The following is a 24724-nucleotide window of genomic DNA, read 5'->3' as shown; positions in this document are numbered from 1 at the left end:
CGGGAGGGAGAATACATACTTGCTAGGATCAGAGGAGAATATATGGTTACTGGGGTCAAGCTAACCTAAAGCCTGTGCAAAACTAATATCAATTATTATCTTAACAATACCAGTTACAGTCTTAACAATCTCAGTTATAATCTTGACATTAATCCAGGTATTGGCCTAAATCATATGGAAGACACGGACAAATTACAATCTTATTATTAAGCCGGGTGTAGCCTATCTGTTTTTAAGCTTGAGCGATCATGCTGGGGAGTTTCTATGCTTTGCCCAGTGTGATGTAGGGGACTGCTATTGTCTGAGTGCTTTAGATCATAGTTTCAGGACAGAATCTCACAGTGGTGGTGGGGGGGATGCTTTCTCAAGATGGAGTCTCAGGTGCCCCAAAATGGAGTCCCTACCGTCAAGGTGTTACTTCAAAATGCAGGCCCCAAAGAAAGTCTATTTAAAGGGTGCACTGCAGTGCCTGTTTGGAAGCTACCACCCCCATGAAACACTTTTATGTGGAATCATGTAGATACCACGAGGACCTGTATCAGATTTTTTTTTTCCTTCTAGGAATAGTGAGCCCACGCACCAGAGTGGAGATGACACAGACAGAAAAAGTACATACATTGCCCCTCTGCACTGTCGCCTTCCAGTTGCTGCAAACCACTTAGCACCGCCACCTTTTCTAGGGAGCCTGGGGCCGGGACGGAACCCTTCTTGCTGCAGCAATCTGGAAAGCCATTGCTATGCAATCAGAAGAGAATTGGGGTCAGGAGCCAACCCAGCACTAGACTGGCTGTGCTGATGTCCAGTGTCTTGCTTCCAGGTCCTTCTGTGTCACAGGGTGGCGAGAAGCCTGGAAACTTCTTTGCCCCCCACATTCACTTCTCAGCTACTTTCCAGTTTAGTCTTCCCGGTGGGAAGCCCTAGCAGGATACGGGCAGAAAGGGCGAATAAAGACTCCACCTTTTTTTTTTTTTTTTCTTTTTTTGTGAACCTGCTGTTGCTGTCACTGTCACTGGACTCCTGTGCTTCTCCCAAGCTGTAGGTTCCAGTGGCATCTCATTCAGGGGCCCTGGCTCCCAGGGTGTCCAGGGGATGGAGGGCACCTTGTTTGTTGTGGGTCAGAGGTTCCTGCAGCAGCAGCAGAAGCAGTCTCTGCCCCAGCCCGTGGGCTCTGGGACTCACCATTGCTGGTTGGCTTTTCTAGTGATGTAAGCAGTATAACCATGGACTTGGTGGGTAGGCAGATCGCATGTAGCCATGGCCTCTGCCACTCACCTGCGGTAACAACGGTGCCCGCAAGGCAAAGGCTCAGATGAGACAGAGTCTATTTGTCTTCTGTGTTCCTGTCTGAGTTCCCTCTGTTTCCACAAGCTAATCTGAGTGCCAGGTTCCTTCTGCTTTGCTTCTTCCTTATCTCCTTAGGCACTGTTCTAAGTTGTGTGGTCCAATCTGGATGCCAGCCCTGTGGTGGGGATGTGAGAGAGGACCCAGATCCGTCTGCAACGGTGGCCTCCCTCCCTCCCTCCGACAGCCACAAGTCCAGCATTCAGTGTGAGCAAAGAGACAGTGTCTGCTTCGGTGTGCTGACTCATCAGCCCTCTGTAGCCGCCTTGCTGGTGCACAGTTACGGGCTGCTTGCAAGTGGGAGTGCAGGACAGGGAACTCGCACCCTGTGAGCAGTGGATGGCTTTCCCCATCCATCCCTGTGGATGGACGGACCAGATCCTGAAAGGGGAATCTGTCATGCCTTCAGAGGCCTCCCGTTCCTGTGTGGCCTGGAAACCGGGGAGGGGGGCATCTGGCCTCTGGGTGACTTACAGTAAGCTGTCACAGCCGGCAGGGATGGTGGGGCGGGGGGGGGGGGGTGTTGGGGGGACACTGGTTGCCATGGCGGTTTGGGCTCCTTTCTTGCTTTCAAAGGAAGCTGGGGCTGCCCAAGAAAATGAAGGGGCCTCCTTCCTGGAAGGTTGGGGGCCTTTGTTCCCTGCCCCGCCCCCTCTCCCCGCCCTCCCCAGGCCCCTCAAAGAATGCACAGGACCTCATTATGCGGCTTCTGTCTTTCAGGTTGTAATTTGGATAACAAAGGAGAGGCCCCAGATGGCTGGGAGCCATTGCATCTCTTGGGATCCTGGCCAGAGCGTGAACTTGTGTCTCAGCTGTGCTTGGTTTGAAGAAGAACTAGCTCCCAAGGTCAAGGCTGAGTCCACCCCTGGGGACCACTCAGCTCTCTCTGGTGGGACTCATTTTAGCAAACAACTACCTAATTCTCTCTCTCTCTCTCTCTCTCTCTCTCTCTCTCCACACACACACCCTTCCTACCCCCTCCTCCCTTCCCCCTAATCCTTTCTCTCCCTCCCCCTCCGGCTCCCTCCCTATCTCCTTCTTCCTCTCCCTCCCTGCTTCCTCCCAGCCTCCCTAAACATCCCCTAAGCAGTTCTGCCTCCAAGCTGAACCCTGCCCCAGCTGTGGTTACAGAAGTATTTAAATAGGACAGGGCCCAGACAAACTGCTCAAGGCCTGGACCACAGTAGGCAGCTGTGAGTGCCCTGAATGACACAGTCATTTCGCTGGCTGCTGGGAGAGTTCAGAGCGGGAAAGGCCAAGTGTAGCTGGGGTCCGATCCCAGGAGCCCATGAATTTCTGGGACTGGGCTGGAGGGTCTCTAGGGGCGGGTGCAGGGTGCCCAGGAAGTAGAGTGAGAGCTGTAGGAGGTTCTGGTAAAGGAGGGTTTGGCATGAGGCTGGGATGTGGCAAGCTCCATCTCCTAGAGGTTGCTGGCTCAGCAGAAGGCCTCATGGTTCTAGGGAGCCACTGATGACTTTTGAGCAGAGGAGGCGAGCTGTGGTCAGGTTGGCCACATGGACGAGGGAGTGAGATCAGACTGGGAGTCCAGGGGCCAGCTGGACAGGCCGACGAAGGGTGCTTGGGTGCCAGGAGGGATGGAGTGTGTCCTTGCTCTGTCTGCAGCCAGAAAGAAACACCCATTTCTCCACCTTTGTCACCTCAATAATTTTACAGAGGCGAAATCGTAGTATGCAGTTTTGGGATTGGGGGCTGAGGGTCCCCCATGTGTGGCACACGTCAGTACTTTGCTCCTTTTGACTATGGAATAGAGTCTTACGGTCTGGGTGGAACGCTTCGTTTAACTGTTCACCCACTGAACAACAACTGGGTTGCTTCTAGGTTTTGCCTATGAAGAATGAAGCTGATGAAGGTTTGTGGGTAGGTTTTTGAGTGGATGTGAGCTTCCCTGTCTCGGACGCCTGAGTGTGCAATCATCTACTGCTTGCCCGGGTTGCTTTCTCATCTGATACTCCTACCTGCAGTGCACGCGTGATTTGGCCTCTTCCCTGTAACTGGTGTTCTGATGGGTATAGAGTGACATCTCTTTGTAGTTTTAACTGGCGTTTTCCAACAGTTAGGGACCCCGAACATCTTTCTACATGCTGGTTGGTCATCTCTAAATCCTTGTTAGTGAAGTCTTTGTTCAGGTCCTTGCCTATGTTCTAAATGGATTGTTTGATTTTGTACTGTTGAGTTCTGTGAATTCTTTGTAGATTCTGAATCTTAGTCCTTGTCAGATAGGTATGCTGAAATATTTTCTACCAGCGTATAACTTGTTTGTTTTATCTTCTTAACAGGGTCTTTCTTAGACAAGCATTTTTAATTTTAATGAGATGCAATTTGTCAATTTTTTCTTTAGTGGGTCAAGCTTTTTGGTGTCAAGTTTAAGATTGTTTTCTGCATTCCTGGATCCCAAAGATTTTCTTCTTCTTCTTCATATTTTTTAACAGATTTTATTTATTTATTTGCGAGGTAGAGTTATAGACAGAGAGATGGAGAGACAGAGAGAAAGGTCTTCTATCCGCTGGTTCACTCCCCAAATGGCCATAATGGCCGGAGCTGTGCCTATGCAAAGCCAGGAACCAGGAGCTTCTTCCTGGTCTCCCGTGTGGGTGCAGGGGCCCAAGGTCTTGGACCATCTTCTACTGCTTTCCCAGGCCATAGCAGAGAGCTGGATCAGAAGAGGAGCAGCCAGGACTTGAACTGGTGCACATAAGGGATGCTGGCACTGCAGGTGGAGGCTTAGCCTACTATGCCACAGCGCTGGCCCTGATTTTCTTTTATTTTATTTTTTTAAAAGTTCTATAGTTTTATAATTTGCATGCAAAACTCTCCATTCCAATTTGAGTTAACTTTTGTGGCAGGTTTGCAATTTGAGTGGAGCCTTTCAATTTTTAAATTTTGCTTCTGCATGACTAATTGTTTCTTAAAATTTTCCTTGGTTGACTGGCTTTTGCACCTTTGTAAAAACTCAGTTGGGCATACTTGCGTGGGTTTATTTTGGGGTTCGCTATTGCATTCAACTGTCCTGTGCCTATTCCTCCAACAACACTGCATGGTCCTGGTTGTTGGGATTAGACAGTAAGTTCTGCAATGAGATACATTGATTCCTTGCACTTTATTCTTTTTTTCAAAGCGCTTTATTTTTTATTTCCACTTTTACATAATGCAGTTGCTACAAAGATCTGTAAATATCTTGCTGGTATTTTGATAGGAATCACATGACACCTGCATGTCAGTTTTGGAAGAATTGACGTGTGTCACACTGAGACATCAGCACAGGAAAGGAGTACGGCTCGCTGTTGATTCAGATCTTTGATTTCTTTCATCAGCACTTGGCATTTTTCAGCACAAAGCAGCTCTATGTGTTTTGATAGGTTCATGTGATTTTCTTCTTTAGCCTGTTAAAATAATGAGTTATTTGGATTGATTTTTTTTTTTAAAAGATGTATTTATTTATTTGAAAATCAGAGAGAGAGAGAGAGAGAGAGGGGTCTTCCATCCACTGGTTCATTCCTCAATTGGCTGCAATGGCCGGAGCTGTGCCGATCTGAAGCCAGGAGTCAAGAGTTTCTTCTGGGTCTCCCACATGGGTGCAGGGACCCAAGGACTTGGGCTATCTTCTCCTGCTTTCCCAGGCCATAGCAGGGAAATAGAGATCAGAAGTGGAGCAGCCGGGACTAGAACCGGCGCCCATATGGGATGCCAGCGCTTCAGGCCAGGGCGTTAACCCACTATGCCACAGCGCCGGCCCCTGGATTGATTTTAAAGCTGAATTCATTTTGCATCCTTGGAATACACCTCACTTGTGTCATGTTATGTAAATGGATATGTTTTGCTTCCCATATATAAGGGAGTAGGCCAGAGTTTTTTCATGTCACTGAATTCTGTTTGCTAATATTTTGTTAAAGACTTTTATGCCTATATTTATGAAGGATATCAGCCTATAGTTTTCTTTCTTTCTTTCTTTTTTTTTTTGATGCTGTCTTTATCTGGTGTTATTACCAAGGTAATATCAATTTGATAAATGAATTAAAACATATTTCCTATTTTTTTTTCCAGAAAACATGCAGGAGAATTGTTATTCTTTTAGTATTTGGGAGACAATGGTTAAAAATGTTGTATTACCATAGTTTTAATGATCTGTGATTACTTTTTTTTAAAAAATTTTTATTTATTTATTTGAAAGTCAGAGTTACACACAGAGAGAAGGTGGGGCAGAGAGAGAGAGAGAGAGAGAGAGAGGGAGAGAGAGGTCTTCCATACGCTGGTTCACTCCCCAAATGGCCGCAATGGCCGGAGCTGTGCTGATCTGAAGCCAGGAGCCAGGAGCTTCTTCCAGGTCTCGCACACAGGTGCAGGGGCCCAAGCACTTGGGCCATCCTCCACTGCTTTCCCAGGCCATAGCAGAGAACTGGATCGGAAGAGGAGCAGCTGGGACTAGAACCGGTGCCCATATGGGATGCCAGCACGGCAGGCAGAGGATTAACCTACTGTGCCACAGCACCAGCCCTGATCTGTGATTACTTTAACATTTACTATATTTGGGTGAACTGTTCATTTTTCTGTTCAATTAATTGTTGATAGTTGTTATCTATATTCCCACGGAACTAAGGTCTTTCTGTTTTTGCTTGTTAAACTTCCCATTTGGTGCAGTATTAAGCCTTTTTTACTGTAATGTAAATTAAAATGTTATTTCAAAACCTGAAAAGAGATGGAAAGAAAGGGAGAAGGTAGGAGGGAGGGAGGGTACCGGGGTCGGGGGGAGGGAGGGAAAAGGGGAATATCATTATATTCTTAGAATTGTGTCGACATGAACCATATTGAATCTGATAAAACTAATTAAAAATTAAAATTGAAAAAAGATTTTGAAAAACATTAAAAAATTGGCAAAATTCTCCAGTAAAACTCTATGGGCCTGAAGATTTCTTAGGGGTATAAAAAAATTATGAATTCAACTTCCTTAAAGGTTAGTGGCCTCTCAAATGATGTTCAGCTTGCGTGAGTTACAGTAGTTTGTACCTTTTGAGGGATTTACCTGTTGCCTCTAAGCTGCCACATGTAAGTGGATCAAGTTCTTTGTGATATTCTCCTATCTTGCTGTCTTCCAGATCTTTGCGATGGCTCCTGTTCCTTTCTTAATATGAGTAATTTGTGTCTTCTCTCTTTTTTCTTACTAGAAGATGGTCAATTTTACTGAATTTTTTTTCATGGAGCCAGGTTTTGTTTCTCTATTGGTTTTCTGTTTCCAGCTTCACTGGTTTCTGTGCGTGTCTTCACTATCTACTGCCCTTGTTATTTTGATGATATTGTAGTCAGAGAAGACACAGGATTTCAATCTCCAAAATTTATTCAGGATTCTCTTATGATCTAAGACATGGTCTATCTCAGAATATGCTAATGGATGCTTGAAAAGAGCATATATCCTGGTGTGGTTCACTGGATGTCTCTATACATTTGGGTCAGATCTTTCTGACTGATCCTTTGCTCTATTCCTTGTTCTGTTAAACGCTGGGAGATGGTGTTGAAGTCTCTAACTTGTTTAATTTTCCCTTTATTTTGCCATTTTTTACTTCACGTATTTTGCAACTGGTATCATTTGATATAGACACATTAGTGTTCCTTCATCTTCTTAGTAATTGACCGTTTAATCATTCAGTACTGCACTGGCGCTGTGGCACCGTAGGCTGAAGCCTCCGTCTGTGGCGTCCACATCCCAGCTGTTTCTCTTCTGATCCAGCTCTCTGCTGATGGCCTGGGAAAGCAGTAGAAGATGGCCCAAGTCCTTGGGCCCCTGTACCCACGTGGGAGAACTGGAAGAAGTTCCTGGCTCCTGGCTTCGGATCGGCCCACCTCCAGCCATTGTTGCCATTTGGGGAGTGAACCAAGGGATAGAAGACCTTTCTCTCTGTCTCTCCCTCTCTCTCTCTGTAGCTCTACCTCTCAAATACATAAACACAATCTTTAAAAAAAATAGTCATGCAATATCCTTCTGAGTCTCTGCTAATTCTTTTTACTATGAAGTTTACTTAACCTTATTGAGATTGTTATTCATGCTTTCTTTTGTGTACTGTTTGCACTTTTAATATTTTTCTTATTTTAATATCAATTACTTTATATCATTATAGTTGAAAATGCACATTAAAAACTACGCATGGATTTCTAGTAGTTTTGCGCCAATGTAAACTTGTCCTTTATTTCTGCTTCTCTATGAATTTTTGAACTACCCTCCTAGGTTAGGATGTAATTCTAAATTTTAATTTTTGTTTTATTTGTTATCTCTATTTTTTTCATTTCTTTATTTCCTTTTTCCTTGTGGATTGCTGGAACAGGTTTTAGAATTTCAATCTGACTCATCTGTAGTGTGTTTGAGTATATATCCTTGGGTGGTTTTTTTAGTGGTTCCTCTGTGTGCTACATTCGCTATACACAATGTATCACACACCACTATTTTCCAAATTTTATCAGGTTCAATAAAGTGTAGGCAACTACTTCCTTAGATCCTTTTACCTTTCCAGGTTTGTAGCACAATGGTCTGATATTTTGGTGACAAAATCTTATTCTTTCATCTGAGAGGGTCTGAATTTCCCCTTCATCTGAAAGGTACTTTCTCTCGAGGTAGAATTCTGTTTTTTTTTTTTTTTTCTTTCCTTTCAGCGCTTGAAAAATGTGCTACTTCCACCACGGTTTCTGATGAGAAATCTGTTTTTGCCTTTCAGGTGAGGTTTAATTCTTCTCTGGCTGCGTTCGCGCCGTCTTCACCTCCATCCTTCAGCGGTTTTACGATGCTCTTTTGGAGTTGAGGCTAACCGGAAGGGAATTCTCTCAACTGCTTGAATCCCTCTTTTGCCTAATTTAGGAAATTTTCAACCTTTGTTTCTTCAAATATCTCTTCAGTCTCATTCTCCTTCTTTTGGAATTCCAAAAACATGAATGTTAGATCATGTGGCTAATTTTTATTTTTTTTATTTTTACTTATTTATTTTTTTGACAGGCAGAGTTAGTAGAGAGAGAGACAGAGAGAAAGGTCTTCCTTCCGTTGGTTCACCCCCCAAATGGCCACTACAGCCAGCGCACTGCGCTGATCTGAAGCCAGGAGCCAGGTGCTTCCTCCTGGTCTCCCACGCGGGTGCAGGGCCCAAGCACTTGGGCCATCCTCCACTGCCTTCCCGGGCCACAGCAGAGAGCTGGCCTGGAAGAGGAGCAACCGGGACAGAATCTGGCGCCCCAACCGGGACTAGAACCCATTGTGCCGGTGCGCGGGCAGAGGATTAGCCTAGTGAGCCACGGTGCCGGCCTAATTTTTATTTTTTCTAAAGTTTGTGTTTTCTCCATTGTTCTGATGGGCACTTGCTATTATTGTACCTTCAGGTTCACACACTTTTGTTGTTGTTGTTTATTTATTTATTTATTTTTTTGACAAGCAGAGTTAGACAGTGAGAGAGAGAGAGAGACAGATAGAAAGGTCTTCCTTCCATTGGTTCACCCCCCAAATGGCCGCTATGGCCGGTGCACTGCGTCGATCTGAAGCCAGTAGCCAGGTGCTTCTCCTGGTCTCCCATGCAGGTGCAGGGCCCAAGGACTTGGGCCATTCTCCACTGCCTTCCTGGGCCACAGCAGAGAGCTGGACTGGAAGAGGAGCAATCGGGACAGAACTGGCGCCCCTACCGGTACTAGAACCCGTTGTGCCGTCGCTGCAGGCAGAGGATTAACCTAGTGAGCCGCGGCGTCAGCCTTTAGTTTATTTTTTAAAGATTTATTTATTTATTTGAAAGTCAGAGTTACAGAGAGAGAGAGAGGGAGAGAGAGAGGAAGAGAGATATCTTCCATCTGCTTGTTCACTACCAAGATGGCCTCAATGACTGGAGTTGTGCTGATCTGAAGCCAGGAGCCAGGAGCTTCTTCCAGGTCTCTCACACAGGTGCAGGGGCCCAAGGACTTGGGCCATCTTCTACTGCTTTCCCAGGCCATAGCAGAGAACTGGGTCGGAAGTGGAGTCGCCGGGTCTCGAACCGTTGCCCATATGGAATGCCGGTGCTTCAGGCCAGGGCATTAACCCACTGCACCACAGCACTGGCCCCAGTTTCACTAACTCTTTTCTGAATGATGCCATGGTGCCCAGGTACTGAGTTTTCTATTTGTATTTTTAAGTTCCAGATCTTCTTTTTCTTGTTTTCTCTTTCTTTTATTATAATAAAAAATTATTTAATAATTTTTAACATTTTGCCGTATTCACTTCATATAGAGATATTGTATTAAATACACATGTATACTCTATTTTCTAGTAAACAGGGATATAATATCACAAAATGTTGGATTCGCGACAGGGATCATAGCATGGGGAAAAGTATATTGTCAATGTACATGGTATAAAAAGGATTATTTATTTGAAAGACAGAGTCACACACACACACACACACACACGGGGAGGGGGAGAGAGAGAGAGAGAGAGAGAGAGAGATCTTCCATTCACTTGTTCACTCCCCAAATGGCTGCAGCATCTGGGGCCTGACCAGATTGAAGACAGGAACCAGGAACTCTTTCCACATGTCCCATGTGAGTGGCAGGGGCTCAAGCATCTGGGCCCTCTACTGCTGCCTTCCCAGGTCATTATCAGGAGCTGGATGCGATGTGATCCCAGGCATTCCAATACGGGATGCCAGTATCGCAAGTGGTGGTTTAACCTGTGTCATAACATCGGCTTCTGTTCTTTTAACCTTTTTTTTTTTATTTGACAGATAGACAGTGAGAGAGAGAGAGAGAGAGACAGAGAGAAAGATCTTCCTTCCGTTGGTTCACTGCACCAAATGGCCGCTACGGCCAGAACTACGCTGATCCGAAGCCAGGAGCCAAGGGCCACAAGTGCAGGGGCCCAAGCACTTGGGCCATCCTCCCGGACCACAGCAGAGAGCTGGACTGAAAGAGGAGCAACCGGACTAGAACCTGGCGCCCATATGGGATGCTGGCACCGCAGGTGGAGGATTAACCAAGTGAGCCACGGCGCCGGGCCCCCCTTTTAATCTTTTATTTAGCTACTGATAATTTCAACTTTTTCATTTGCTTAAAAATATGTTTATAATTATTCACTGAAGCACTTTTATGATATCTGCTTTAAAATATTTTCCAGACAGGGCCCAGCACTGTGGCATAATAGGCTAAGCCTCCACCTGTGGTGCAGGCTTTCCATGTGGGTGCCCGTTAGTGTCCCTGCTGCTCCTCTTCTGATCCAGTTCTCTGCTTTTGGCCTGGAAGGGAAGTGAAGGATGGGCCAAGTGATTGGGCCCCTGCACCCATGTGGGAGACCTGGAGGAAGCTCCTGGCTCCTGGCTTTGGATTGGCCCAGCTCCAGCCGTTGCAGCTATTTGGGGAGTGAACCAGAAATGGAAGACCTCTCTCTCTGTCTCTGCCTCTCTGATTATACATCTGCCTCTTAAATAAATAAATAAATAAAAATCTTAAAGAAAACATTTTTCAGGCCAATCGAACATCTCAGTTTGATATCTGTTGCTTATCTGTCTTCATCCAGTGTGAGATATTGATGACTCTTAAAACAAGTGAGTTTGCAATGGACACTTGGAAGTTTTTGTGTCATATTTGTGATTATGGATTCTTTTCAAACCTTTCATTTTTGGTAGCTTCCTGAGACACGACTCCAACAGGGGACGAGAGATGGGGGCCACCTTATTACTACCGAAGAGGGCAGAAGTCCAGATGGAGCATGAATTCCATTTCATGCCCTAGAAAGGAAGGGGTTCTTCATTAACAATGGGTAAGGATGATACTTGGGCTCTTCACCTGGTATTTGCTGGTACTACTCTGGCTGGAAGGAGTAGGAGTCCCTGGTTATCAACCCCTGTATGGCCTCCATTGAAACCATGGGGCCTGGATTTCCTTGGATTGGCAATTTCCCCAGGGAGGGGTAAGACACCGCAGTGCTGTCAGTAGAAGATGGAAGTCCAGGCTCCTGTGAGAGCTCCACTGGCCCAGTGCTGGGATCACTCACTGCTCAGGTGCTCAGTCTTGGCTCGAGACTCAGCCTTCTGTGGCACTACCCTGGCAGGAGTCCGGAGTGTCCTGTTATAGCTTGGCTTGTATTGTACTTTGCTCGTGTCAGTGGGTGTGGGGTTGTAGTTTCTTGCTGTAGTGTTTGGCTAGAGTACATCAGTTATTGTCTTCAAGTTTTCTGTGTTTCTAGGTAGCCTCTTTGTTGGTCCTTTGTCTAGAGAAAGTGGGCAATTGCTGGAGCTATTAAAACTTGTGCTATTTTGTATTTCTGTCTTCTGTTTTCTTTCCTGCCACAGCTCTAGGAGATAGGAGGCAAAAAGAAATTCCAAGTGATGTACCATCATATCTGATTCTTCATCTCCATCTTTCAGAGCCTCCTAATATTTGTTTAATTTTTTGTGTCCTGGAATTCTAGATGTACTTGGCTTGAGGAACAGTGAGAAGTTCATCTAGTCCATCCTCCTAGATAACAAAAGCCCCTATAGCCTGCTTCTGCATTATCTGCACACCAAAAAATAGTTTTTACATTTTTAAAGGGATCTGGAAAATACAAATCAAAACATATCAACCAATCATGACAACAGCAACAAAACAAAGAAGATGTGACACAGACCATATGTGACTCAAAAATATTTACTGTTTACTCCTTTACAAACAAAAAAATTATTTGACCCCTGGTTTAGACATCAGTTAGCTTTTAGAGCAATAGAAAATATAGCTTTTGTGACTTTTCATGTATGCCGTTTCTAGTACTGTTCATGTCATTGTGTACACTGGATGTTTGTATCACATATTTTTTTTTAACCAGAAGAACTTCCTTTTAGATTTCTTTAAGGCAAGTATGCTGGTTATGCCTTTGTTGGAAGGAAACACCTTTATTTTTCCTGCATCTAAGAAAGATTTTTTAAGGGATTTATTTATTAGAAAAGCATATAGACACATACAAAGGGAGAGGGAGAAGAAGAGAGAGATGAGAGGGAGAGGGGGAGGGGGAGGGGGGAGGGGGAGGGGGAGGGGGAGGGGGAAGGGGAGAGAATGTATCTTCCATCTACTGGTTCACTCCCCAATGGCCACAACAGCCAGGGCTGGGCCAGGCTGAACCCTGGAGCTTGGAACTCCATCCAGGTCTCCCACGTGGGTGGCAGGGATCCAAGTACTTGGACCATCATCTATTGCCTTCACAGGTGCATAAGCAAGGAGCTGGATTGGAAGCAGGACTTGAACAGTGATCCAATATAGAATGATAGAATACCAGCATTGGAAGTCGTGTCTTTTTTTAGTTTTTTTTTTTATTTGACTGGTAGAGTTACAGACAGTGAGAGAGAGAGACAGAGAGAAAGGTCTTCCTTCCATTGGTTCACCCCCCAAATGGCCGCTATGGCCGGCACTGCGCCAATCCGAAGCCAGGAGCCAGATGCTTCCTCCTGGTCTCCCACGCAGGTGCAGGGCCCAAGCACTTGGGCCATCCTCCACTGCCTTCCCGGGCCACCCCAGAGAGCTAGACTGGAAGAGGAGCAACCGGGACTCGAACCCAGTGCCCATATAGGATGCCAGTGCCGCAGGCGGAGGATTAACCAAGTGAGCCATGGTGCGGGCCCCATGCAAATCATGTCTTAAGCTGTTGTACCCCAATGGGTCAACATCGCTTTTCTTTTATCTCTTCAAAATATCAGTTTGTTGTGCCCTGGCTTGTAAAGCTTTTGATGAAAAGTCTTCTGTAATTATCTTTGTTCATCTGTCTGTAGTCACCCTTTCTACGCCATACTCATGGGCCCCTTCGAGATTTTCTTTCTTGGTTAGGGTTCCACTGTTCTAAGCATGAAATGCCTGGAGTTTTAGTGTTTATTCTGTCTGGTGTTCTTGGAGATTTCAATCTTAAGCTAAGTATCTGTTATATCTGCTACTAAGTTTGGAAAATACTTGACCGTTATTTCTTCAAATTTTTTTTTCTGCCCTACAGCTTTGGGGTACTCAGAGTTTTTCTCTTTCTACTTTTTCCTTTTGTATTTGTTTGTTTCATTTATATTGGCCTATCTTCAAGTTACTGAGGTTTTTTTTACTCATCTTCATGGACACTATTATTGAATCCACTAAGCTGACTTTCAATGTTGCCGTCATGTTTTTCAGTCCTATTTGGTTCTCATCATTTACATGTCTCTGCTGAAGTATCCCCTTTGATCAGGCAAGCAGTCAACTTTCATTACTGTAGCTAAACGCCCGAGGCAGCCTACCTGTATAAAGAAAAGAAGTCTCTGGCTCATGGTTGCAGAAACTGATGGTTCAAGATCAGGAAGGCTCTGTTGGTTTGACTTCTGGTTCTTGCTGGCAGAATCTCAAGATGGTGCACAGCATCACATGGTGGAGGACAGAGAGCTTGTGTGTCTGTGTCTCCCCTTATAAAGCCACCAGGATTTGATCATGGGGATTTCCTCTTAGGACCTAACCCAATCTAATCACCCCTAACGGCCCCCCAAACACCCTACTTGGATTAGGTTCCCCCTTCTTCAGTGCCATTAACATAGAGTTTTGGGGACCAAACAGTTGAGTTCAGGCCACAGTAGTACCTATTCCACTTAAGGTCTTTTTTTTTTTTTTAAGATTTTTTTATTTTTTAAAATTTACTTGAAAGGCAGAGTTAGAGAGAGGAAGACAGACACACACACATACACACACAGTGAAAGGGAAAGAGAGAGAGAGAGAGAGATCTTCCATCTGCTGGTTCACTCCCCAAATGGCCACAATGGCCAAGGCTGGGCCAGACTGAAGCCAGGGGCCCTGAATGTCTTCCAGGTCCTCCACGTGGGTGTAGGGGGCCAAGGACTTAGGCCATCCTCTGCTGCTTTCCCAGGTGCATTAGTAGGGAGCTGGATTGGAAGTGGAGCAGCCAGGACTCGAACTGGTGACCATATGGAATGCTGGAGTCACTGGCAGAGGCTTAGGCTGCTAAGCTACAGTATGGGCCCCGACTTGAGTGTTTAACATAATAATTATAGTTACTTTTTTTTTTTTTTGGACAGGCAGAGTGGATAGTGAGAGAGAGAGACAGAGAGAAAGGTCTTCCTTTTTGCCGTTGGTTCACCCTCCAATGGCCACTGCGGCCGGCGCATCGTGCCGATCCGAAGCCAGGAGCCAGGTGCTTCTCCTGGTCTCCCATGCGGGTGCAGGGCCCAAGCACTTGGGCGAAGCCACGACCTTTTTGCCGTTGGTTCACCCTCCAATGGCCACTGCGGCCGGTGCATCGTGCCGATCCGAAGCCAGGAGCCAGGTGCTTCTCCTGGTCTCCCATGTGGGTGCAGGGCCCAAGCACTTGGGCCATCCTCCACTGCCTTCCCGGGCCACAGCAGAGAGCTGGCCTGGAAGAGGGGCAACCGGGATAGAATCTGGTGCCCCGACCGGGACTAGAACCCGGTGTGCCGGCGTTGCAAGGCAGAGGATTAGCCCGTTAAGCCACGGCGCCGGCCATATAGTTACTTTTAACATCTTCTCTGTTAGTGTCAACATCTGTGTCCTATTGAAATCTGGTCAAGTGGACAATGTTTTCCCACTTTTTCCTTTGTGTGTCTTGTACTTTTTCTGGGAAAGGCAGGCATCTTTTTAAGGATATGAAAGACTGATATGACTAGGGGTAATGCTTAGAAATGAGTACTCTTGGCCGGTGCCGTGGCTCACTAGACTAATCCTCTGCCTGCGGCGCCGGTAATCCAGATTCTAGTCCCGGTCGGGGCGCCGGATTCTGTCCCGGTTGCCCCTCTTCCAATCCAACTCTGCTGTGGCCCAGGAAGGCAGTGGAGGATGGCCCAAGTCCTTGGGCCCTGCATCCCATGGGAGACCAGGAGGAAGCATCTGGCTCCTGGCTTCGGATCGGCGCAGTGTGCCAGCTGTAGCAGCCATTTGAGGGGTGAACCAACGGAAGGAAGACCTTTCTCTCTGTCTCTCTCTCTCACTGTCTAACTCTGCCTGTCAAAAAAAAAAAAAAAAAAAAAGAAAGAAAGAAATGAGTACTCTTTTTATGGCTAAAACTTTAATAGGAGGTCTTCAGTCAATTTAGACATAAATTGAGCTGCATTTGGCTTTCACTGTTGCAATTGGCATCCTGGGCACCACACAAGCTTCAGGTTCTTCTAGTGTAACCTGGGGTGTAGGATGGAGTGTTCAAGTGGGCACGATCTCAACTTTTTAGCAATTCATTAAACTTTTTGGATGAATTTTTTTCACCCTTTTGTACGGTGTCAGCTTCAAGTAAGCAAGCGCTCATGTCCTGTCCCTCCTTTGAGGTGCTCCGATTTCTTCAGACTTCGGGTTACTTGTCCTGCAACCTCAGCTGCCTGATTCTTTCGAGAAAAGTTGTAATTTTGAAAATATCCAGGGCTGTTCAAGTGTAAGGTGAGAGCAATGCTCTTTCCAGTTTCATTTATCCCCGAGAGGAGACCAAGCTCCCCTGAAGTTCATTCTAAGTCTCTGACCTCTCTTTTATGGCCTGCTCACTCTCATGCAATTTTTGTAACCTCTATGAGGCCCTCATCTATTAAAGGCAAATGGAAACATTTATCTCGTAGGGTTGTTGTGCAGGATTAAATTAAAGATTAAAACCGCACAGCTACAGCGCCTGCCAGGAAAGAGTTTGCTTTAATTCTCCCTTGCTTCCTGATACTTAATGAAGTGGATCAAGGAGGTTTTGCAAATGGGATTTCTTCTAAATTACATTTGTGTCTGCTCATCAGTACACACCGTGTGACCTCGTTTTCCCATCATCATCAGATGATGCATCCTCAGTGTGCACCCTCCTCCTCCATTTGCAGATAATTTTTCAGCAGGCAGAGCTCTGTCACCAGGTTGGGATTGAGACATCCCCATCTGATATTGTGCTTTGCTGGATCGTGCACCACGTGCTGAGACAGCCCTTCCCTTCCCAGATGCTCCGAGGGCTCTCAGGGGCTTGTCTCTCGGAGCTGGAAGCTCGAACTGTTTGGTCCCTGTGGAACTCTTGAAATCAGACTTGCTCATCTGATCCTTCATACCGTGGGCGTTAGTTGTTGTCTGTGACATTGATGAAATAACTGAATCCAGGTTCTTATAAAGAAAATAAGCTTCTTTATCTCACATCTTGGTAGGCTGAGAGTCCAAGATCCATCCGGGGACCCCAGGGAGTCAGCCTCTGGTGAGGGCCCCTTGGCTGGGCCACATCATTGAGGCACTGTGTGTGTGAGGAGGGGAGAAGGGGCTGGACAGTGGGAGGGGCCCGTCTTTCCATCCCTTAAATGTCCTACCACCCCTTAACATCACCACACATGGGACCAAGCTTCCAACATGTGAGCCCTTGGTGAACAAACTCATTCGAACATCAGCACCGTGGCTTCCTCCCCTGTCTTCTTGGCTCCAGGTGAAGCACCCTTCCCCCACCCCCCTTTTAAAAGCATTCCTTTATGGGACAACACATCCCAGCCTGCCGCTCACATTGTGCTGAGGTGGGACTCCGTGAACCGAGTCCAGTGCTCCAGGGGAGGGCTCACCAGTGCGGTGTCTACCAATACCCTGCATCTATTGTGCCGGACAATCGCCTTGCAGCCTGCAGCCCAGATTTGTGCACATAGCTCTATGGGAGTCCAGGTTGCTGCTGACTCCTGGACGTGAGGACATGAAGCTGCGGACTGAATGTGTCTCGTCCTTCGCCCAGGCAGTTGGATGGCAGCCGTGGTGCCACTGAGCGCTGTTTGTCCTCACCAGGTGCTGTCCTAAGTGGATTTAGCCTCATTCTCTAGCACATTGCGATCACCTGGGACCATGATCCCGCCTTCCACAGCTTCTTGACATCTGTGGGTCCCACAAGCTCTGCTGACTCATTCATTCTCTAGCACAGGCCAGGTCCAGAGAGAGCTGGGGCTGCAGCTCAGGGTCCCCCTCGACCACCCACTGTGGGTCTGAGGAAGCCTGGCCCTGGCCACAGCTCTTGGTTAGCCCACCAGGCTCATGGTCATGGCCAACACTTTTGGTTTACACTCCCACTGTCTTTCTCACCTTGTGCTGCTCCCTGGGGTTTTCATATCAATATCAGCCTCCTCTGAGACTCACGTGGTTCTCTGTCCAGGTCCTCCACCTCCACTTTTTCAGAGGGAACCTTCCACAAGACTCTGACTGAGTTTTCCTCATGGCTCCTCTTTTGAGTTCATTGCTCCTCTGGAGTTTGAAATTCAGCTTTCACTCCTCTCTGTTATCTACTCCAGCCCCCAGTCACATCCCATTTCATCTCCACATAGTTCTTTTTTAAAAAAACATTTATGTATTTATTTGAAAGGCAGAGTTAAGAGAGAGAGAGAGAGAGAGAGAGAGAGAGAGAGAGAGGAGTCCGAGATCTTCCATCTGCTGGTTTGCTCCCTAAATGGCCACAACAGGCACGGGTTTGGGCCAGGCCAAAGCCTGGAACTTCATCTGGGTCTCCCATGTGGGTGTCAGTGGCCCAAGCACTTCAGCCATTGTCTGCTGCCTTCCCAAGAGCATTACCAAGGAGCTGGAATGGAAGCAGAGTAACAGGGACTTGACAACAGACAAAAGAAGTCCCAAGAAAACCTGTTCTTTCTATCTAAAGAACCAGAGAGCCATGTCCTAGCATGACAGGAGACTCTTAGGCAATAACCTTCTACTCTCATGAACTACCACAGAAAAAACTGCACCTGCTACCTCCTAACACACCCAGATCTGGAACCTCAACAGCAGTAATGAGAGGGCTCCTCCCTCACCCTCATCCCTGAGATGTCAGCAGAGCAGTAGAGTCTGAACTTGGACCTCCACCTGGTAACAGTGAGGTAGCAGTCCCATTCCACCCCTGGCTCAGTGTCACAGCAGGCTTGTGAACTTCCATAGCCTTACAGCAAAATATTAAAATGTCCAGGATACAAATAAAAAAGCCATTGTTCATACTAAGAACAAGACATTTGAATGAGAAAATGAAATCAACAGCTGCCAACATGGAGAAGACAAAGGCACTGAAATTATCAGGCAATTGCGTTTAAAGATGATGTATAAAATGCTTTGACAAGAAACTACAAGAATGCTTGAAACAAGTGGAAAAAAGAAAGAGGAGACACGAAGAAACAAATAAAAATTTTAGAGCTAAAAAATATAATAACTGAAATAAAAATATAATAACTGAAAAATTTCTAGAAATGTCAGTGGATGGGCTCAGCAGCAGAATGGACTGTACAGAAGAGCTAGTGATTGTGAAACTGAACAAGAAGTTGCCCAGGCCATTAAACAGAACACAACAGACTGAAAAAGAAAATTAACAATAATTCAGGATCTGTTAGACTTCAACACATGATCTAACATTTGTGTCACCAGTGTTCCAGAAAGAAAAGAGAAAGATAGCAATTCCCCAATTTGGCAAACGACATAAGCCTAGAACTTCAAGAAGTTAAGCAAAATTCAGAGTAAACCTGAAGAAATACATGCCATGTCATATTGGAATAAAATTTCCAAGAAATAAAGGCAATGAAAAGAACCCTTAGAGCAGCAAGAGAGAAGCAATGCCTTGTTTACAGGGGAGAAACATTTAGGATGGCAGCAGATTTATCTTGAGACGGAACTGACATAACCTGTGTAAGTGCTGTCAACACAAACTTCTGTCTCCAGTGAAGGTAACTCCAGGCAAGAGAAGACACCAAAACCTTGTCAGATAAAGGGAAACCAAGAGGAGTTTTCACCAGCAAACTACCTTAAAAGAGTGGTGAGAGGGAGTCATCTAAACACAAAAAGAACAATGTAAGAAGGAAAGTAGAACATCAGGAGAGGAGAAAGAACAACAGAAAGTGTGAAAATACAAGTAAATAGCTTGTTCTTCATGTTTCATTTCTTAAATTGTGTTTGAGGGTTGGAGCAAAATCATAACTCTCTCTGATTTAATTCTTACAGCACATAGAGTAAACACTTAGGGCAATTATATTACTAATGGGGGGAGTTAAAGGAAGTTAAATGAAGGTAACGTTTCCACAATACACTCAAATTACTAAATCATCAATGCCAGTTGTCTGCAACTATTAGGTACATATGATTTAAAACCTAAAACAAATGCTAAATATACACATTCAAGATGCCAGTTAAAACAAGATGGAATTCTAAAAAAAGATAGTTGGCGGACAAGATGGCGGAATAGGAAGGGAGCACATTGATAGTCCAGGAAGAGACAGTTTAATAAAAAGTGGAGATACTGCAGTATCAAGGAAGAGTAGGGGAAGAGGAAACTCTTCCAGAACTAGTGATTCACAGTGGACCTGCGTGGAGAACGTGGGAGCCCAAGTTCGGGACACCAGCAGCAGACTCAACACACCAGCACTGGAACGCAGGTGAGCCGAACCTCAATAGCCCGAGACACCAGCGGGAAAGCAGAAAGAGGAGACTAGAGGGAACGAGGCTTGAAACTCCGTGGGGAAAAGTTCACCAGGCTAACTAGAAGAGGGAGAGGAAAAAAAAAAGTGACCGATATGGACACGAGTTTCTCTCTCTCAAAGGCGAGCAAGACAAAGAGCAGGCGCCATTTTGGACATACGTCATAAGCAGGGCGACCTCAGGTCCGCACTGGCCCTGAGCCTAGCAGAAAAACCTGACTCTGAGGGGAGGGGTGAAATAACAGGAGATTAGGATCTAACTTGGCAACCCACTGGGAGACTGCAGGAGAATTGGAGCCCACACTGAGGGCAGCAGAGATTCCCTGTGTGGTCCTTGGGAAAGAGCTTCCAATCTCTGGCTCCTGTGGGTATATCATTCGCCTGCTAACTACCTCCAATTCCATTCAGCTGTGCAGAATTACTTCCCTTTTGATTAAAAAAAAAAAAGAAAGAAAGAAAGAGAGATTTACCACGCCTAACTTGGGAGTGTCACCTTTGGCACACCCTCAACCCTGAGGAACCAAAGAGAGCCCTCAGGCCACACCCATCTCAAGCCTCTAAGGTTCCATCAAAAGCAGACAGCCCACTTAATCTAGACTCATAGTATAACAAGAAAAAACACCACAGTGAAGAAACCAAATATCTCCAACATGCCAAACAACAAACGCAAAAACCGAGGTAACAAGAACAAGGAAGACACTATGACGCCCCCAAATGAAAAAGACACCCCAATTCAAGATTATGAAGATGATGAGATAGAAGAAATGCAAGAAGCAGATCTCAAAAAATTGATAAGAACATTGAGACGTTCTCAAAAACAAATTCTTGAACTACAGAAATCCTTAATGGACAAGATAGAAAATCTCTCTCGTGAAAGTGAAATATTAAGGAGGAATCAAAAAGAAATGAAACAACTAGTAGAAGAAGAAACTGTGATAGTGACGAGAAATCATAATGAAATGAATTCAATAGATCAAATGACAAACACATTAGAGAGCCTTAAAAACAGAATGGGTGAAGCAGAAGAGAGAATATCGGACTTAGAAGACAGAGCTCAGGAAAGTATAAATTCAAACCAGAGAAAAGAAGAGGAAATTAGAAATCTAAAAAATATTGTTGGGAATCTACAGGATACTATTAAAAAACCTAACATTTGGGTTCTAGGCGTTCCTGAAGGCATGGAGAGAGAGAAAGGATTAGAAGGCCTTTTTAATGAGATACTTGCAGAAAACTTCCCGGGTTTGGAGAAGGACAGAGACATCCCAGTACAGGAAGCTCATAGAACCCCTAGTAAACATGACCAAAAGAGATCCTCACCACGACATGTTGTAATCAAACTCACCACAGTGAAACATAAAGAAAAGATTCTAAAATGTGCAAGAGAGAAACGTCAGATTACTCTCAGAGGATCTCCAATTAGACTCACAGCAGACTTCTCATCAGAAACCCTACAAGCTAGGAGGGAATGGCAAGACATAGCCCACGTACTAAGAGAGAAAAACTGCCAGCCCAGAATATTATATCCTGCAAAGCTCTCATTTGTGAATGAAGGAGAAATTAAGACTTTTCATAGCAAACAGAAATTGAAAGAATTTGTTGCCACTTGTCCTGCCCTGCAAAAGATGCTTAAAGATGTGTTACACACAGAAACACAGAAACATGGTCACCAATATGAAAGAAGGTAAAGGAAGGAAACCTCACAGCAAAAGATCACAGGAAGCTCAATTCCTCTTTGACATAGAATTAAAATCTAATGCTCTGTTATAGCAATTTGTTAAAGTAATCTATTATGTTCTCTTGATGTCTGTTAAATTCTAATTGTTCAAAAACAGCTGAATTTTTATTAAGAGCTATGGGTTATTTAAATATGTGCTTATTTTCAAAGACTTGAATAATCACCTTGTAACAATGATCAAATTTGGTCTATGTTATGTCATGATTTTAAGGAATCTTATTTCAACCAGATATTTTGGATTTTGAGCCTTCTTGGCATTCTTGACAGGCATTCAAAAAATCAAAGTTTCAAACAATCTGAACTCTAAAATTTCCAGTAAATCTTGGATTTTCGTTTTTCCAGTTTGGGCTCAACTGAAAAAATTGAAGGACCTATGTCTCTCATCTTATAGAGACACCAACTAATCAGGCTATTTGGATTATATTAGAAGGACTGTCAAGATGTGATGTGGTACTAAATTTTAAGTTTCTATAATGGAAAATGCTATTAATACAAATGTTTGAGAAATAAAAAGTCTAATAATCTTGTGTTACTAAACATGATAGTTATCTTAATGAGAAAGCCCAGAGGCCTAAAGGGTTAAATACTTGTAAAATCCTACAGGTGCTTTCAAAAATACTGTGAAGTAAGCAAGTGCCTCTTGTTGGCTGATGAGTTTACAATTTTAAACATGGCGACTTAAAGTCTTTTGTCATCCACAGTTATATATGATTTGCTGCTCATAAAACTAAAGCGTTGTTGGTTCTGTGTTTAGCTGTCCTCCTATAGGTTCCTATGGACTTTTTCCAGCCACTTCTATTGTATTCAGTACTTTGGGATGGCTCTGTAAACAGATGAAGCCAATAATGTATTAACAGTACCAACTGAGAGAAAGTATGGTTAACTGAGGTTACTAAAAAGAAAAAGCAATTCAAATCAATTGGCAATCTACAAAAAGAGTTAAAGATTTTAAAAGCTATTATTAAAATTGCTATATTGGTCTATTATGTTATGTTATATGTGTGTACATATTGTATGTCCACATGGGAAAATTTTATTAAGAGTTTTATTTTAAATGGCTTATAGATAAGATTGTCCATAAATTTAAGCTGCTAAAATTAATCAAAGATACATTTTAATTCGTGTGACCTGAATCTCCGTATTGTATGTTTTAAACTTGTTGGTAGAAAGAAACTAAAAACATTTTATATGGTTGTGCTTAAGTTTACTGGTTAAACAAACTACACCATGTTAGATATTTAAGAGGTGTTTCCAAATACATGATTCTTAAAATTTATAGAAGGCATTGGACCTTCTGGTAAATGTTTTATTAAGTTGTTATCTAATGGTTGAAACTATTTGCTAAGTATTCATGTAATATTGCTATTGTCAGCAAGCGATCTAGAACTTGCTCCCTCATTTCTCTATTCTAAGCCCAACTTGTTCTTTCATTTCTCTATTCTCCTCAAGGTAGGAAACTAATTCTATTATGAAGGAATCTGTAGGACGCACAATTTAATCTTTAGACCTTATAAAAGAGATGGCTAACATTTTTCTGTAATAGCATAGCCAAAATAAGAGCTTAAATCATAATCTCATAGCTAGATTTACTTCGCCATCAGCGAAGTAAACAGTAAGTAGGAAAAACCTCCCTTTCAGACCAAAGGGAAAGAAAGTTTTAAAGTGAGAATATAATTTTCCTCATGGGCATTGTCTACCTTAGAAAAACTACTACAGAACATGCCTGTGACTATAGACTTGTAGTTCAGGCCACCGAAGATTAGAGATGGGACACGGGCACTCCCTTGACTTGCATCCTCTGGTCTGCTTTAACACAAACCAGGAGGAAAAGAAAGCTAGGCATCAGAAGCAATGGGTGGCAGGCCTATTAATGGCTGATCTGTATAGTGATCTGCCCTCAAGGAGACCCTACAGGCAAGTCTACTGCAGTGGCTTTCAATGTGGTAAGCCTGGGCTTCAGCAGAAGTCAGCTTGTGAAGAGCCCTGGCAGCTCTGCCAAGAGTTGGATCACTGGAAATGGACCTGCCCTGGAGTCGAAGGATGCCAAGGTCAGAGCCACAGATCTTACTGGCTCTAAGCTGAAAAGCCCTTCACTCAGCCCAACTTCCAAAGTGACCACTGCAGCTGAGGCCAAGTAGGGTCAGCAACATTGCAGGCAGAACTGTAAATTTCTTGTTAGAGATTCCACCTGCCTTTACCTGGCCAGCTCTCCTCCCAGGCCAGCCAAGTAATGAAAGTCAACAGAGTGCCTTCCCCTAGGAGGTTCACACCTCCCTTAGCATGTACCCCATGTGAAGAGATAGATAGGTCTGGGCCTCTTAACTTACATGGCCTAAAGCCCAACAGATTATTATCAAGCCCCTTCTGTCAGGTTCTATTTGTCTCTCAATCAGAAAACTTAATTGTAGCTTAGACAGCACCTTTCTTAGCTCCTCTAATAATGACTCTGTCCTTTGTTCTAGACCCTGTCTATTGCACTTGGGCCTCATTCCTTTGTAATCATAACCTCTACTCTACCACCAATGGCTCTACTCCTAATCTGTGTGTACTGATAGTCCTTTTCCCCACTTAATGCTGTATAATTGTTCAGATCTGGTTAATGCCACTCTAGGATCATTGGTTACTATCCTCACCCTGTCTTTTATGACCTTGTCTAAATATGATCAGAGTCTGTGAACTTGGAAGGCTTCCATAGCCTTGGCAACTCATGACGAGAGCCTAGGGTGGTTAATAGTGCCATAAACTAGAGTGTCAATTTGTTGGGTCAACAACAGGAGCCACTGTGCACTTGCTCCTCATGTGGGATCTCTGTCCTTAATGTGCTGTTCATTGTGACTTAGTGCTATAACTAGTACTCAAACAGTATGTTTCATTGTGTGTTTCTGTGTGGGTGCAAACTGTTGAAATCTTTACTTAATATATGCTAAATTGATCTTCTGTATATAAAGATAATTGAAAATGAGTCTTGATATGAATGGAAGGAGAAAGGGAGCGGGAGAGGGGAGGGTTGTGGGTGGGAGGGAAGTTATGGGAGGGGGAAGCCATTGTAATCCATAAGCTGTACATTGGAAATTTATATTCATTAAATAAAAGTTGGCCCATAGGAAATCATGATAAAGGGAACAAAAAATGAAGTAAAGAAGAAAGAAACAGAGAACAAATATTAAACCACCAAACCATAATAAGTACATTAAATGTAAATTATATAAATACATTAAGAGATAGAGTTTGTCACGGTGGATTTAAACACAACTCAAGTATATGT

This window comes from Lepus europaeus, chromosome 1 (assembly GCF_033115175.1).
Source record: "Lepus europaeus isolate LE1 chromosome 1, mLepTim1.pri, whole genome shotgun sequence".
In the NCBI taxonomy this organism is placed as follows: domain Eukaryota; kingdom Metazoa; phylum Chordata; class Mammalia; order Lagomorpha; family Leporidae; genus Lepus; species Lepus europaeus.
Note: the sequence above shows the minus strand (reverse complement) of the source record.